Source organism: Hippocampus comes, unplaced genomic scaffold (assembly GCF_001891065.2).
Source record: "Hippocampus comes isolate QL1 unplaced genomic scaffold, H_comes_QL1_v1.1 scaffold261, whole genome shotgun sequence".
Classification (NCBI taxonomy): Eukaryota; Metazoa; Chordata; class Actinopteri; order Syngnathiformes; family Syngnathidae; genus Hippocampus; species Hippocampus comes.
In genome coordinates, this window is record NW_017805824.1 from 3,883,124 (window position 1) to 3,898,042 (window position 14,919).

The 14,919-nt window shown below is 42.6% G+C and overlaps 1 long non-coding RNA gene across 1 annotated transcript in view; it reads left to right on the plus strand.

Annotated features, from left to right (window-relative positions):
* Positions 1-836: 836 nt before the first annotated feature.
* LOC109525717 (uncharacterized) overlaps positions 837-14,919 on the plus strand; it is a 20,395-nt gene continuing 6,312 nt past the window's right edge. Inside the window, exons 1-2 of the long non-coding RNA XR_002170201.1 lie at positions 837-847; positions 11,472-11,477. This is a non-coding gene — a long non-coding RNA (uncharacterized LOC109525717). The remainder of the gene's footprint in view (positions 848-11,471; positions 11,478-14,919) is intronic.

A 14,919-nucleotide genomic window follows, 5' to 3' on the forward strand; every position in this document is an offset into this window, starting at 1 on the left:
AGATGATTGACTATACCACGCAGGGAGCGGCAAGCATGATGACAAGATGACATTCAGGGATTATCCCTGTTGCTTTTTTTCTTTTCTCTGGTCTTGGCCTCCAACGTCAGCACTAAAAGCAGCACGGGCTGAACGTTTTGTTTTGAAAGGCTACAAAGCGATTTGTGACCAAAGTGAAAAGCAGAGGCGCTGGTGACATACTGCTGGGCGGAGTATTGTGAATTCAAAACATTACTTACAGTGCTAAACTTGATGTTGTGGACTTGTATTTCCTCTGAATAGCCAAATGAAGTACCCGTAGAAGTGTGTTAGCGGTGCATTCTTATTCTGTTGTTGTCTTGTTCTGGTCTCTAAATGAATGCCCCCTCTAAATTTGAGCATGGTATATGGGTAAAGAAACAAATGAAAGAAAATTACCATGAGGTGGAAACTACACAATGTCACACTAAATAAAGGTTCATTCTGCCACATCAGATGGATGTGAATTACTGTAAGTGAAGAGAGAATGAAGCGTTGGACAGACTATTCATATTGTAATGCTCTCAAATCCTACACTGCAAACTGAAATTGATATGCCTCACATCAGCTGCACTGAATGTGTATGTAATATATGATTGAGCTTGAGCTCTCCTGCCCCGATTTTTCTTCTTCCCTGGTTCGACGGGTTGTCCGTTTCCAGCGAGGGACATATGAAACGTTTTTGCAGAAGAGCTTGTCATCTTTTCCAGTGTATATTACAAGAAAAGTACATAAATTAAACCTACGAATGGGGCCTAAATACATTGCACAACAGCAAGATGGCAATGGTACCAGTTTCTGTACAAGCTGTAAAATCCGTCTCTGGATGGTGATACAAATCATTTGTCAGTTTTACATGTTTTTCACACTGAGTCCTTGATTTGTAGAATACATTGCAACATGAACCCACAGGCCTCGACGACCGGTTATCATGAATCAATAGCCGTCCAGAAAATATCGCCCAATGACCTGCACTGTAAGTTTAAGTCCCTTCTCATGGTACTGATCATATAACCGAGTCATTGTGCTTTACTCATGACCAGACAGCCACTTGCCCGAGGAGTGGTCAAGATTATCTGAGATGCAGCAAACACTTTGAAAGCAAGGTCTCTCTCGGATTTCCAAAGTAAATGTAGTTTCTGAGCTGATGCCAAAGCCAAAGTGATTTTGCTAACCTTGGCAGTGGCAAGTGGAAATATCTCTTCTCCCTATCCCACTGTCCGATTCAGTGATTGAGACCTGGAACTAGCAAGAAATGTGTTTGGAAACGTGTATCCAAGTGCTGCTGAATATGTAATTGTTTACGCACAGCGAAGATGCACTGTATTAAGGTCGCAGTAAGAGGGATGATGAAATTGAGGTCTCCCTGTTATCCACAGCTGAAGATTCCCAAGTATGGAGCCTATTTTCAAATGGGATTTGTGTATTTTTAACGTCAGCGAGTCGTCAAATGGGCTGAACAGCAGTCCATCCTATGACAGGACTGAAAGTGATGACTCTGGATCATTGTTTTTTTCCCCTGGAGCCTCAGCGCGACCTAGAGCTGTGTCGTAATAATAGTGCTGCGCGACAGCGTGACTACTCTGCTCAAAGCAAATAGTAGCTGACAGTTGTTCCTGTTTGAGGACCTGTGGGCTTAAGCTGCTGCTGCTGGTGGCCTCTCCATTGTGCCGCTCTCAACAATGCCCCTGAAAGACACCGGTTGATGCTCTGAGCTGCACTGTTGTTGTTAAACTGCAGGCAGAGTAACATGCATTATCAACAAAACGGCCGGGGCAGGGCACGCTGGTTGATATCTTTGTGGCTCGTGATCAGTCCTCCAATTTCAGGAAAAATATGTCCACCACGCTGTGTATCAAGTCAGAGCCCGCCAATCACATGATATGCTTGGCCAGGTGTGCTAAAGCTCCTTTAATCCCATAGCCGTACTCCCGCTCTACGATAAGGGAGGGGGGAATCCCTAAGCTTAAAAGGAGCAATGTGGTTGACGGCACGGTGGCCAGATCTGATGGTTTTGCCGTGGTCATTGTTTGAAGGAGCTATTCTGCGGTTGCCGGGTCGAGTATCAGACGGCCTCGCCAAACAGTCACCCCACTGTTCTCGGCCGCACAACACACAGAGCAGTCTCAATTAGTTGCTCCAGTCATCTCCCTCCGCTGTCACATGATCTGGGGCTGTGTAATAACACACAGGGGGCAGGGGCGGTCCGGTCAGGAAATGAGATGATCCATGGTTGACATCTTAGGCACACAGCAGCCACTTATCTGTTATTATGCTGCTAAAAAAACAATCTCAACCAGAGATCTTCGAGTGTGAGTGCACATGTGTGTTTGCAAGGATGTAAAGAAAAGTGTGATATTAAAACACATTACAAGATTGGGAGATAGCTGATACTGATCTTTTGTTTATGTTGGATTCTCCTTTCCAGCAAAGCCTCTTTCACACATGAACTGCAAAAGTGCACTCACCTGATTCTCGAGACTCTCAGCCTGATTCAGCAACATGTTTTCGCTTGGGGAGATGTATGAGTGTATGTGCGGGTATCCGATACACACGGAATAATGCAGATGACTCGAGATAAGACTAGGGAGCTACAAGTGAAGTGGGCTATGACCATAAATGGACATATCTGAGGATGTAAGTTTTAACAAAAGTGCTTTAGTGACGTCAAGTCATCAATAACAATATGGTACATGTACATGTCGGTCATGGGTGCCTTCCGATGATGACGTATGGCCTGCGGAAACAATAGAAATCACATATTTTGAAACTTTTGCCCACCCTGTTTGCCATGTTTTCTGTCAACAATATTCTGCACTTCCTTGTTCCATATCCATGCCCTGAAGCTACATTTACACTATGTTCGAGGCTGCCATGACAGCCCCGTTAGCCTGAAAAGTAGCACACAGTGTTTTTTGGTTTGTTTTTGCCATCCCCCCAAGTCCTCCATATTCAAGTGTTTTTAATGGCTGTCCGAGGATAGACCGTGGCATAAAGGGGCTGATAAGTCCCGGAGGCTCAAAGTTCACACTATAGTACGCTTGGGAACTACATTTCAGCTTGTAGTAGATCACAAACTGCAGTATCCTCACCGGGAATGTAAACCGTCACTCGTCCGGACAGGAAGTGATTGAACGCAACCGAATAGCTACCATGTACCCTAGCTTGCTGCATGACCCATGGCAAAGTGTGCACCAAACGCGGCAGAACGTGACAGAACTTGAGAGGAACGGCCGATTTCAGGGACTACATCTGGACGGCTTCCAAGTTTTGACACGCCCTATTACCTACTGTCAGGTTTAGTTGCGTTTACCCCGTTTTACCATGGTAGACTAGATTTCTCATCGTTGCCAATTTTTTGACACTTTTGAAATCTGGCTGGGCAGTCACAGCCTGTCACGTTCACCCATTGTGTCCTCTCCCTCATTGTCTCATGACTATTCCGTTTTGTGCACGGCGGCCTGCAACGGGGCCGCCGTGGTCGCTGGGGGCATTGTCTAAACGCAGCCTAACCATCTCGCTGAATTTGTTCGTTTAATTGGCGCTAAAGAAGACGAGAACATTTAGAAGGAGCAGATAGATCTCCATAAAAATGAGAGTGTGAGACGTCCACTTAAAGAGCCCCGGTTCAAAGGCTGAGACGTTGGTTCTCAGCAGAGTGTGAGATCAAAGTTAAACACCGAGCAACAAATGTGTGTTTCTGTCACTGGTGATTTGTCAGCGTGTTTGATCAGCAGCCCGCCTTATCTCCCTGCCTCACTCTGCTGCTAATATGCAGTAATGGACTGCCTTTCATGAGACAATAGATGAGGAACCTGATGTGAGCAATCAGCCTGAGCTAAGGGGGAGACACTTTTTAAACAACTTGACTCCTGGAAGTTTGGAAAAATGTACACGCTCTTCATCTATATGTTGGTGGATTGTGAATAATTCATACGCCCATGTAATTTACATTCTGTCCAAGTAGAGTCACTGACGCCTGTTTATCTTTGCACAGACAAGACCATAATCTTCAAGATAGATAATCTCCCTCACTCTTTCACATTTTCTCCTTTGCATGCTTTAGTAAGTTCTTAGCATATATTAGGACTGACAATAAATACATTATCTTAGTTACTATGACGAAGTGCAAAAATGAAGCAGGGAAACACAGTCACCAAATATTACCAGTGTGCTGTCGCAAGCACACATATTACCAGTGATTACTGTCGCAAGCACACACATTTTCTTCAGCCTCACATAGAACGAAAACACCTTCTGCAGGTCAGCTAGTTGAGACTCTAAATTTAACTGCTGTTGATTGCTCTGCGTGCAATCTCTGGGCAGATATGCTTGGACACTGGAGTGTCTACTGGACTGGCCTTGACAAGCACAGGCACAGGCACAGGCACAACAATTCCAAGCCCTAAAAGTAAGAAAGTGACGTTATGAGGTTCTATTTCTTAAACACCAGGAGGGCAAGTGTCTTTTAACTTATCTTTCACTGTGAGTGTTTATGTGTGTGTGGGGGGTGGGGGGGGCTTTGAGTTATTATTGAGTTATAACAATGTACCTATAGACTGTATTTCTGACCGCTGATTAAATGACTTCAGTTCAGAACTGTGTTTATAATACGAAACCTTTATCCCATTTGCCAGCCCTAACTGAGCAGTCACCTTTGTTGCCCTGGTCAGGAGAGATCCAATGACACCAGCTGGCTGGCAGGGAAGCAGCCTGCAGCCTAACAAGACTCTAAGAATCCACAATCTTCTTCCCTGGCCAGCCCTGCCACATGCGGTGCACAGCTGGACAGGAAGTGGATTAACGTTGTTTTGTGGACCAGCGTTAATTGAGAGTTAAATGATGCTATAAAGAGGATAGGTATGTTGTTGTTTAACCGGAGAGGCAATGAAAAGCCTCGTCTGGTATTGATTGATGATAATTGCCTTCAGGCATCAGGGTCATTGCCGGTTTATTAAAATTGGGGTATGTGTACAGTATGTTGCATTGCTCTCGAGCTTTTTCTCCATGTTGATGGCTTATCGTCATTTCGGCAGTCCAGTTCTTGGCATCACATCAGTATGTAATGAGTGCTGAATGGAATGAATCTGCACTGCTGGACTTGTACAAACAAATTATTTCTTATACCATCATCGACCAACTGCACTACATTATATGGAACATAATGACATGATGAACAATTACCCTAATTTGTCCTTTTATGCTGATGGTCCCTTATAAACAGAGCTGGGTAGAATTGCCCAAAAAATCATTCTCAATTAGGAATACTGTTGCTTTAGGATAAAATGACAAAGGAATGGAGGTGAAATTAAATGTGAGGTTAAATTAGATACGAGTACCGAAATTAGGGGTCTAGAGCTCGTCTTTTTCTTCATAGTTTGGCTGGTCCTATGATTTATACTCAAGTGTAACTTATGTATACATTAAAATTAGAGCTCAGACTGGCACCCAAAACCCCTAAATCAAAAACACATTTCCCCCCAAAATGTGACTTATACTCTGGATTGATTCATTTATTTTTTTTCTTCTTCATGATGCATTTTTTTTTCATTGGTGTGGCTTGTACTCTGGAGCGACTTATTGTGCCAAAAATATTAGGCCAATAGGAGTCAAACGTTGCCAGTGGTTATGTTGGATTGGCAAAAAAGCCATGTGACAAAAATCTCATTCACAAGCAACAAAAAATGGATCTCTCAACCATACACATTGTTCGACAAAGCTTCTATACCTCATGCAGGCTTATATGACTTGACATGAGTTGTTGAGTTGAGCTGTATTGTTTACTGAACATATATAGAACATACAATAACAGATTAATAAAAGGCAAGCAAAAATTATAAAAGGAAAAATAAAAAAAGTAAGTAAAACAGACATCATCACAGTTTTATGCTCAAAGGAGTAGGAAGAAGTATACAACTTATCTAGTTCTACCCATTGTAACATGGATATGACTGGTAGTGAACCTCAGCAGGGATTTACTGTATGCCCAGTACAGTATTTTCACCCCGGTCGGTGCCCATTGTCTTTGATGCTTGGATCACTCGATGCGGGGCCTTTATCAGATTTTGGAGTAAACTTTGTGTTTGGTTGCAGGAGGCAGGCGGACAGAGACAGTGTGAGTCTCTCGGGAGGATAAGGTAACAGGTGCGCTGAGTGCCATTCGCAAAGGTCAGACAGCACAATGCTTGCATCTCCCGCTGGTGCTGATAGCATCTTTTGTGCGTCTGCTCAGCCCTGCTCCCTATTTCACTGCTCAGCGACTTTACATCCAGTTGCCTCTGATTATGTCTGCAGAACAGCCCCGGGATCCAATATCGCTGCACCGCTGTAAGACAATTACCCGCTTTAATAACGGGCGTCATTACTCACCCAGTGGATAGAATATGAAATACGAATTCTGAATTTGAATATTGTCTTTTTGTGTGATGATGCAAGCATTTCCAAATCTCTTCTGCATTCCAATTGATCATTAGTGGAAAGCAGTTACAGATTTGTTTCATAAGAACTTTCAAAGTTCTCCTTGACAATGTAATTTTCATTATGAATGACAAATTATTTTGCATAGCCTTGATAGCCTTTTGGGGAGGGATGGGGGGGGGTACAGTACTTCCATTTTAGCAAAAGTTTGGCTTTACATGAAATGCACGTATCGCGAACAAATTCAAGACAAAAACATAATATACACACACACACACACACACACACACACACACGCACACACACAAAACATTATCAAGCTACAATTTTACAGCTCTATCGATGTTACAGTGCATTTTCATTGGCCTACTGGCCATTCTTGGCATGCCAGAGATGAAGAGCGAACTGGAAGTAGAAGGACCTTATGAGTCATTTATGAGAAATAAATTTTTAATAAGCATCATGATGGCAGAATACAGACTGAAAACACAAAATTATATAGAACATCTTTGCCATCCTCAGCTAGTCAATGTAAAAACGAGACCATGACACTATTTACACTTGGTGCTTTTTTTTATTGTACAGCAAATATTTGGGTGTGTGACATCCTTACTAATTGTCCTCTACGCGATCCACTGAATCTCAAGCTACACTGATATGAGAAACACATGTAACATCATGTCAAATAAATATTAACAGGTATTTGATTAAATCAAATCTAAATGCATTATAAATATATGATACTGTAGAACATTAGTCTGTATGGGAATCGCAAACCGTTTTTCTTTGAGAACTGCTTCCCCGTAATCCGAGGAATTGTTATTTTGCTTCATGATTCTACGTCAATTACTGTTGCAAAAAAAAAAAAATGCTATTGGGGCCGCTAAAGGTTCCTCATTCTAAAGTTTAATTTGGTCAAGGGGAAAGCAGAGCTCGAGAGGATGAGAAAAAAAAAGAGCCAGTGGCTTGGCCACTGGTGAGGCTGCTTAAAGTGGCTCATTCTCAAAGTAAAATAAACTGATTAATATAAATTTTGCATCATCACCTTTTTGAAACATAATGTGCTGAATAAGTCTGGGCGATATGGCTGAAAGATGTTTCACAATGTAAGTATTTCATATCAATCAGTCATTGATATATATTTGACCAAAAGTAAACAGCCCAGGCGGCCCGGTGCGCCAGTGGTTAGCGGGTTCAATTCCAGCTCCAGCCTCCCTGTGTGGGTTTTCTCCGGGTACTCCGGTTTCCTCCCACATTCCAAAAACATGCATTGCAGGCTGATTGAACACTTTCGATTGTCCCTAGGTGTGAGTGTGGATGGTTGTTCGTCTCTGTGTGCCCTGCGATTGGCTGGCAATCGGTTCAGGGTGTCCCCCTCTACTTCCCGAAGACGGCTGGGATAGGCTCCAGCACCCCCCGCGACCCTTATGAGAATAAGCGGATCGGAAAATGGATGGATGGATGATATTTTTTGATTTTTTTTTTAGATTTTAAATAAATAATACAATTAAATTGTATCCAATACAATGCTGGGGCTAGGATTTGTCTCTTGATTTTCAAACTATTGATTGAAGGCATTTTTTTTTAATTGATACTGATGATGTGGCTATCATGATATATCTTGATACCGAATGCCCAGCCCTATCAAAGCAAATATGAATGTCTCATTGTGAGTTCACCCTCTTAATTTTATTATCTGACCTATCAAGGAATAGCCAGAAAAATCTGATTTTTGGGAACTGAGATGTTCATTAACCCCTATAACAAAATCCACAAAAATATTTTTGCCATATCATGTTTTAGATATTTGTCGTATTCCACTTAAAGCACGATGTCGATTACATCTGAAAATGAAAATTTGGGAAAAATCACATTTTAAACCTGCAGTATCAAATTTGATACAGATGATTCAATGTAATATAAAGAATGAGTTACATAATGAAAATGCATGTATCAAATATGATACAAATGGCATTATAGGTTTAAAAGTGCTGTAGATATTTTTCCTTCTTAATGTAGTGAATACCGGTAACTGCCTGAAAAGACTGCTTGATGGTGACACTTGTACTACAAAAAAAAAATGTTGAGATAAGAAATGTGACTTGTGATCTCATCTGACTTACTTTTACGGTCCGTTACCCCTATGGTCTGACTTCAGTGGAGAGATACCGGTTCAGGTCTGCTGATGTCTGCAGGAGTCAGACTACTTTTGTGCCTCTTTGCCAGTCTTCCAGGTAAAGGATTATGTCACTTCTTGATGTGTGAGCAGATGTTTCTCACTTCTGGAGATTATACAAAGAGATAGAGATTCTGTCATTGCACTGGTTCAGAGGTATGCCTAACTGCAATCATCCATGGTGGTACAGTATAATCATTCCTCAGTCAAATGACACTGCAGGCTGATGTACTTTCCCCTCTTGTGACTGCAGTAGCTCTCAGTGTCTCTTTGATATGAGCCAAAATGGCAATTTGACTTAACAGAGCCAAGTCTCTGCTTCTGAGGAGTCTTTGTCATTCCAAGAGTTTCTCTTTTTTTTCCAGGCTTATCTAAGAGCGCTTTTGCCATTTTAATCTGTGCCTGTGTATGAAGAGTGTCCCACCGGGGCTGCCATACACTAGAAGATTAATGAACCCAATTTGCAAAAGTGACCTTTTGGCTGCTGAAGCACTGCTGCAGCTAAGCCTCTTAAGGCCTGCTTTTTAAAGAAATGTTATTTGAACCATTTTTCTGATAAAGCCAGGGAAATGAACATATCAGATGTGAGACTGGATTCAAGTGTGCATATGTGGTCACTGTCCTGGGCCAGGGGGAACTCGTGTCAAATACAGAAGGATGACACCTTAAACGGCTACATCAGTCTACTAATCCTATGTCCAGATCGTCATGACATATGTCAACAGACAAAAAAAGAATGGCAATAAAAAAAACAACCCAAAAAAGTATGCTGGGAAAGTATGTACCGGTACATGTGTAATTTGACTTTTAACTGCACAGTTACTTGTCCCAAAGCCATTGCCACAATCTGATTGATTGACCCGCAACTGAACACTAGCTTAAACTTGTAGGATTTATGAGCAAATGTACTCGTATAAACGATGAATGAGGCTCACTGACTTGCAAGGTTTGTACAAGGCTTATGAAGGGTAACGTTGTTTCTGATGTCAATGCCCTGTCCAACAGGGTCTACTAATGTTACAGATCACGACATGGTTGACCGTTTACAATTTTCTTATGACGAGCCACGTTGTGCCATCAAAAATATTTTCAAGATGAGCATTTAATCAGACCATTCCCGTGTTGTACTGTAGTCAGCGACAGAATCGCAAGTCAGTGATGAAGTGATGTTTACATAATGTCCGTTTAAATCGAATTGTCCTTGCCTTCTCTCCTGCCTCTGGATGTATGGCACACTTGGCTAAATCCAAATGTTTGGCTGAGCAGATTATTTATTGATCAGACAAGGGCACGTGGAACACATTATTCTGGATATTCAGGTCTTCAATATCAGCGATAAATTAAGTGGATCACAACTGTTCCAAATCAGATCTTCCAACCAGATGCATCGATCAAAGCAGCTGTAAAAATATAAATAAATAAAATTAAAGTAAATTCATCTACTTCTTTTGGGCTATTTTTTTTTTTTTTTTTTTGGAGCATTTGCAACAAAAATGGCAGAAGCACTTTAAAAGGTTCTTAGTGCAAGCATGTGGTACTTTAGGGCATTTTAGAGGTTTGTAATGAGCAATCTCAAGCTGTTCTTCCTTGCCCACAGTCCCATGAGAAATCACAGTCGCTGCAAGGACATACACTGAGGCTTTTAGGGCTTTTGTGAGTGCAATACTGTATGATTCAGCTCAGGAGTAGGTCTCAGATTGCTGCCTTGCTTACTTTGTTAAGATGAATTCAATATATTTAAGGTGACTAATCTGGGCAGTTGGGCGCCATGCCATGCCCCAAATTAGGACGATGGGTGGTTGTCTCTCAGATGGTAAACGTGGTTAAAAATCAGTGGATGGCGCGCCATCGGCAGTGACATTGGCAGAGAGATTTATCAAAGTGTCATTTGTTTGACGCAAATGTTTTAAAGCAAACGGACCAAACATTAGGTCTGCCAGGAATATGGACGAGACAGCCTGATAGAAGATACTCTACCCGTGGTTGGACGGGAGATTTTATTCTTTTAACTGAGATTCAATTGTTTAGCTTCCAGGATTTGATCTGACAGCTTGGGTAGGACTTCAAAATGTGTTGTGAAGAAATATTTTCCGGCAATGCAGTCTTTCCTCCCACCCATCGACTGGTACAGTCAAAAGTATTGCTTTTTGACTTTTACAATTTAGGAATATGACAGTCCATTTATTTTAAATAACTGTTTTTGTGGTAAGATTGAGCGTTTTGTCAATTCATCTAAATCACCCATACTCATCCAAATGATGGGGTTGGGATCAGCGTTTTGTGTAGGTTTTTACAGACAGAACTCATTGAAGGAAATCTTTCTGGATCACACCTTATCCATTGTTATTCTGGAAAGAGTAAGGGGCTTTTTCCAAAGTTGGAAGTATAGAACTGCCCGAATGAACAGCTTGTATCTATGATTTGTTTTTGAGTCTGATCTGGAAGAACTCTTGGATGTAATTCTAGATTGAATACATGGCTGAGGTTTTACATCACCATCCCATCACTCCTAGTGCTGACTTTGCGTAAACACACACACACATACGCTCACACGTACACACGCACACTTAGGAACAGAGGTAGCAGCCTCCCGTTCCCAAAACCCCATTCTTCTTCTTATCCTTCTCTCAATCACTTGCTTCTAAATTTGCTGGCTTACTCTACAAGGATACACAAGGTACACATATAAATGATTGCATCAGACCAAGTCAATCGGGCTTTGACTTGGTGGTTTCAATCAAGTTTGCCATCTTAATATTTTAATTGCTTCTTTTAATCAGGCTCCCATTGCTTTTACTGCACAAACCACACTTGTAGTCACGCCAATGTGTTCTATTTATATACCAGCCAAGTTTGACAGTAGTTGGTATTCTGTGCAGTGTGCCTTCTGCTACAGTGAGTGTCGAAGTCACAAACTGTATTAGAACACGACTGTGATACAGGCTGCATTCAATTCATTTTGAGGTCAAAGCGTTTTAATTAAAGCCTTTTCCAGCTCATCTTCTTCAAACTTTTCATTGTCCAAGATGAAATTGTCAACTGTATTGCGTTGGAATTATATCTGATTCCGATCAGTAGCGCTGTCGGTACCGTGGATCACAGGTCACATCTGCAGATATTTGTTATCAGTCTGTGATGCTTGCCAATACTTCAGTGATTTGTTGGACTGGTTGTTTGTGTATGACAGCGTCATTTGCAGACAAACGCACTTGACAGCATCGGCTTCACAGTGCTTTTTAAACATGTCGTTCCCTTTCCCTTGTTTTGCTAAATGACATTGGAGCAGTGTTGCAAAATTACCACCTAGCAAAATGTTTTTCTGTCCCTGACTGAGTTCAGGACCTGTTTGGGAAGCTTAATGGCCGTCACGCTGCTGCAATGTGTCGTCCAGTTGATGCTATGCTGGTGAATTTTCTTGAAAAAAACTGAAAAAAAGGTGGAAGCCCTCCTATTACTAACACTAATGAAAAGAGTGAACTTCTAGAACAGACGTTCATGCAAAACTAGGTTAAGTCTGTCTGCAGGGTTGCACAGGAACTCTGCATGAACAAATGCTCGGTTTAGCAGTCGGAGAGTGATACGATTTTACCTGGGCAAGGCTTTCCAAAAACTGCAAAGCTTAAGCCGTCAAATGCTGATGGCACCATATATAATTGAATGACAACTCAAATAAAAAAGAAGTGTAGATAGAGTGTGTAATGATTATAGTACGCCCTGGATTACAGTTGTTGTGAGTATAAAATGAATATTGGATACTAATATTGAATTTCAAATAGCTTTCAAGCATATTACATGTACGCAAACACAATTAACTTACACTTCACTTTTTAAGACGGAATTTCCATCATCATACAAGCAACATTTTTGAGTTTTTATTAAGTGCGCGCTATTGCATTGCATCATTTCAATGTGTTTGGAGGAGATGTTTGTGCTTTCACTTTAAACACATCTGACAGCACGTTGGGCATTAAGGCTTTTCAGTGGGCGCGCCATGCTGTGTTTGATTGTATTCAGGAAGTAGAATAAAATGTTGTTTTTTAGTGCACAAGAGCAGTCTGTTGAGAGTGCGGTCACTGGGTGAGGACATTAGTTACCCCCTCCTCGTCCGGCATGCTCACAAGAGCTGAAGCTGTCCCTTAGCAACCACTGAAATGTTTAGGGAAATTCTTATGTGGTCATGCTCACTTAGAGCAGTGGATGATTCTAATTGGGGCAAGCGACCCACATATTTCACGCCCATGTCAAATATTATTGTCAAAAAAATAGAGGTAATGCCTCTGTTGAAGCTGTGTTTTCTTCTTGATGTTCGCGTTAATCTCTGCGCATTAAAATACATCTTTACTTTTGGAAAGGATTTGCATTTTCGCAGGAACTGAGTATTCACCATCAGTCTGTCAGTCAGAAATACTGGGGGAAAAAAAAATGAATGTCATTTGCTAAAATGTCCTCACAGCGGGTCAATGTGTCCTCACAGTGTGGGACTCGTTCACAGGCAAGGGGGACAGGCAGAGAGAAAATTAATTTGAGAGAGGGCTCGGCAGTGATAAATGGAGGAGTGCCCAAGATAGTCCGAAGAAAAGCGGAACAGAGAAAGATTCCTGGGAAGCAGTTTAGTCTGGTCCAGGCAGGGTCCCCCCTCCACTTCAGTCTTCTGTTTACACACAGCAAAATTTCTGACAATTTCACAGCTCTCCTTTCAGCAGCCATTGAAAAGGGCCGGATTCCATCCTGGTTACTCGCCCTCTGTCCTGTGAGAGTGGTTGCCATCATGGGAAAATCTAAACCTTTGGCATCCCCAGTGGGTTACCTCTCTGCATTGCGTTGCCTCAGTGCAAACAGTGGCCCTGCGTAATGCCTGTGAAATTTGTGTGCGCACGGGGTTCAGGGTGCATCGTCGGGATTAAATCAAACAGGACCCCTCATTCAACGGGTCCACTCGGCAGTGCCGGGTCTGCTTACATTGATCCGGCTTCTTTCAGTTTGGTTCAGTCGGAACGTCTCTCTCTGTTTGCTATGTGCTGGAGAATGTATGCACCATTGTTTCTTGTGTGTGCCCCGACCATGCCAGATGTCATGGCCTCCGAAACCTCCTCTTTATAATCTGACAAGAGGGCCCAGAGGGCAAAATGGCACATGGCCACACATGCCTAGCACAGTGCATAGTATGGAGGGCAGGAACAGAGGATGGTGAAAGGTGGAGGGTTGAAACAGGATATGCATGAAAAAGATGGTCGGTCCAAGAAAACCAACAACATGGCTCTGCCTCAACTATAGTTCAACAAGATGGAAGGAGACCGGCTTCTTTTTATGATGCCCCGATGTGTGTCAACTAGCGGTGGTCTCGTGCCCTCCATCTCTCAGACTGGAGCAATGGGTCTCTTTATCCCTCATCCCAGGTGTGTCATTACACAGCCACCTTAACGCACTCAGACTCGTATGACATTATAGCACTCGGAGCCGGAGTAAGCCGAGCCGCTAGAATAACATCTCGCCCGAGCACAGCGGCAACCGCCGACATTCTGGGGCTCTTTGTGAGAGGTTTCGGAGGCAGTTAATGTGCCTTACAGTGAGTTTGTGTGACAAAACTGTCACTTCTAACCCAAAACAGCAGGAACCCGAGTAAATCCCACGAAGAAAAATGGAAGCGGTTGCAGACGGGCACAGTCATATGGGACGTTTGATGTGCAGAAGATGTCAGCAGGTGCGCTAGGCCGTTACTGCATTCTTACCATTGCTGAGTTCTTTTTTGTAAAACTGAAACTTTTGCAGATCATGAGGGACAAGTTGGGCTGATGCTCTGACTTGAGTGTATTGATTGCGCTCAGCATCAAGCAGAGTCAACAGCGGGAGGGCTCAGCTGGCGTTCTTCTTGAAATTCTGTTTAGTTTGTGGACTTTGCTCCAAATTCTCTTTCCTGTGCCCCATCACCATTTTTGTCTCAGCCATGATGAGGAGACTGGTGAGATGGGCATCTGAGATGAGGTATGTACGGAGGAGAGTGGAAAACCAATAGAAAATGGAGAGCACTTGGGATGTTAATAAGCATGGCTCTTAGCTCAGAAGTACCTCCTATATTCCCACACAAAATACATGCACAAATAAAAGGGTACCTATTCACATGCACTCAAATACACTCAGTGATGCTTGGCCACTGGCCAGCATCTCCTTGGGGTTGAAAAGAGGGGCCATGTAGCACTAGCAGGAGAGGCTGTCTGAGGGAATGGCAGACAACGCCCGGTGCCACTGTGTGACAGTCCATTATCCGAACCCCTCAGTGTTTCCAATTCAATGTGTTCTGCCCCCCCCCC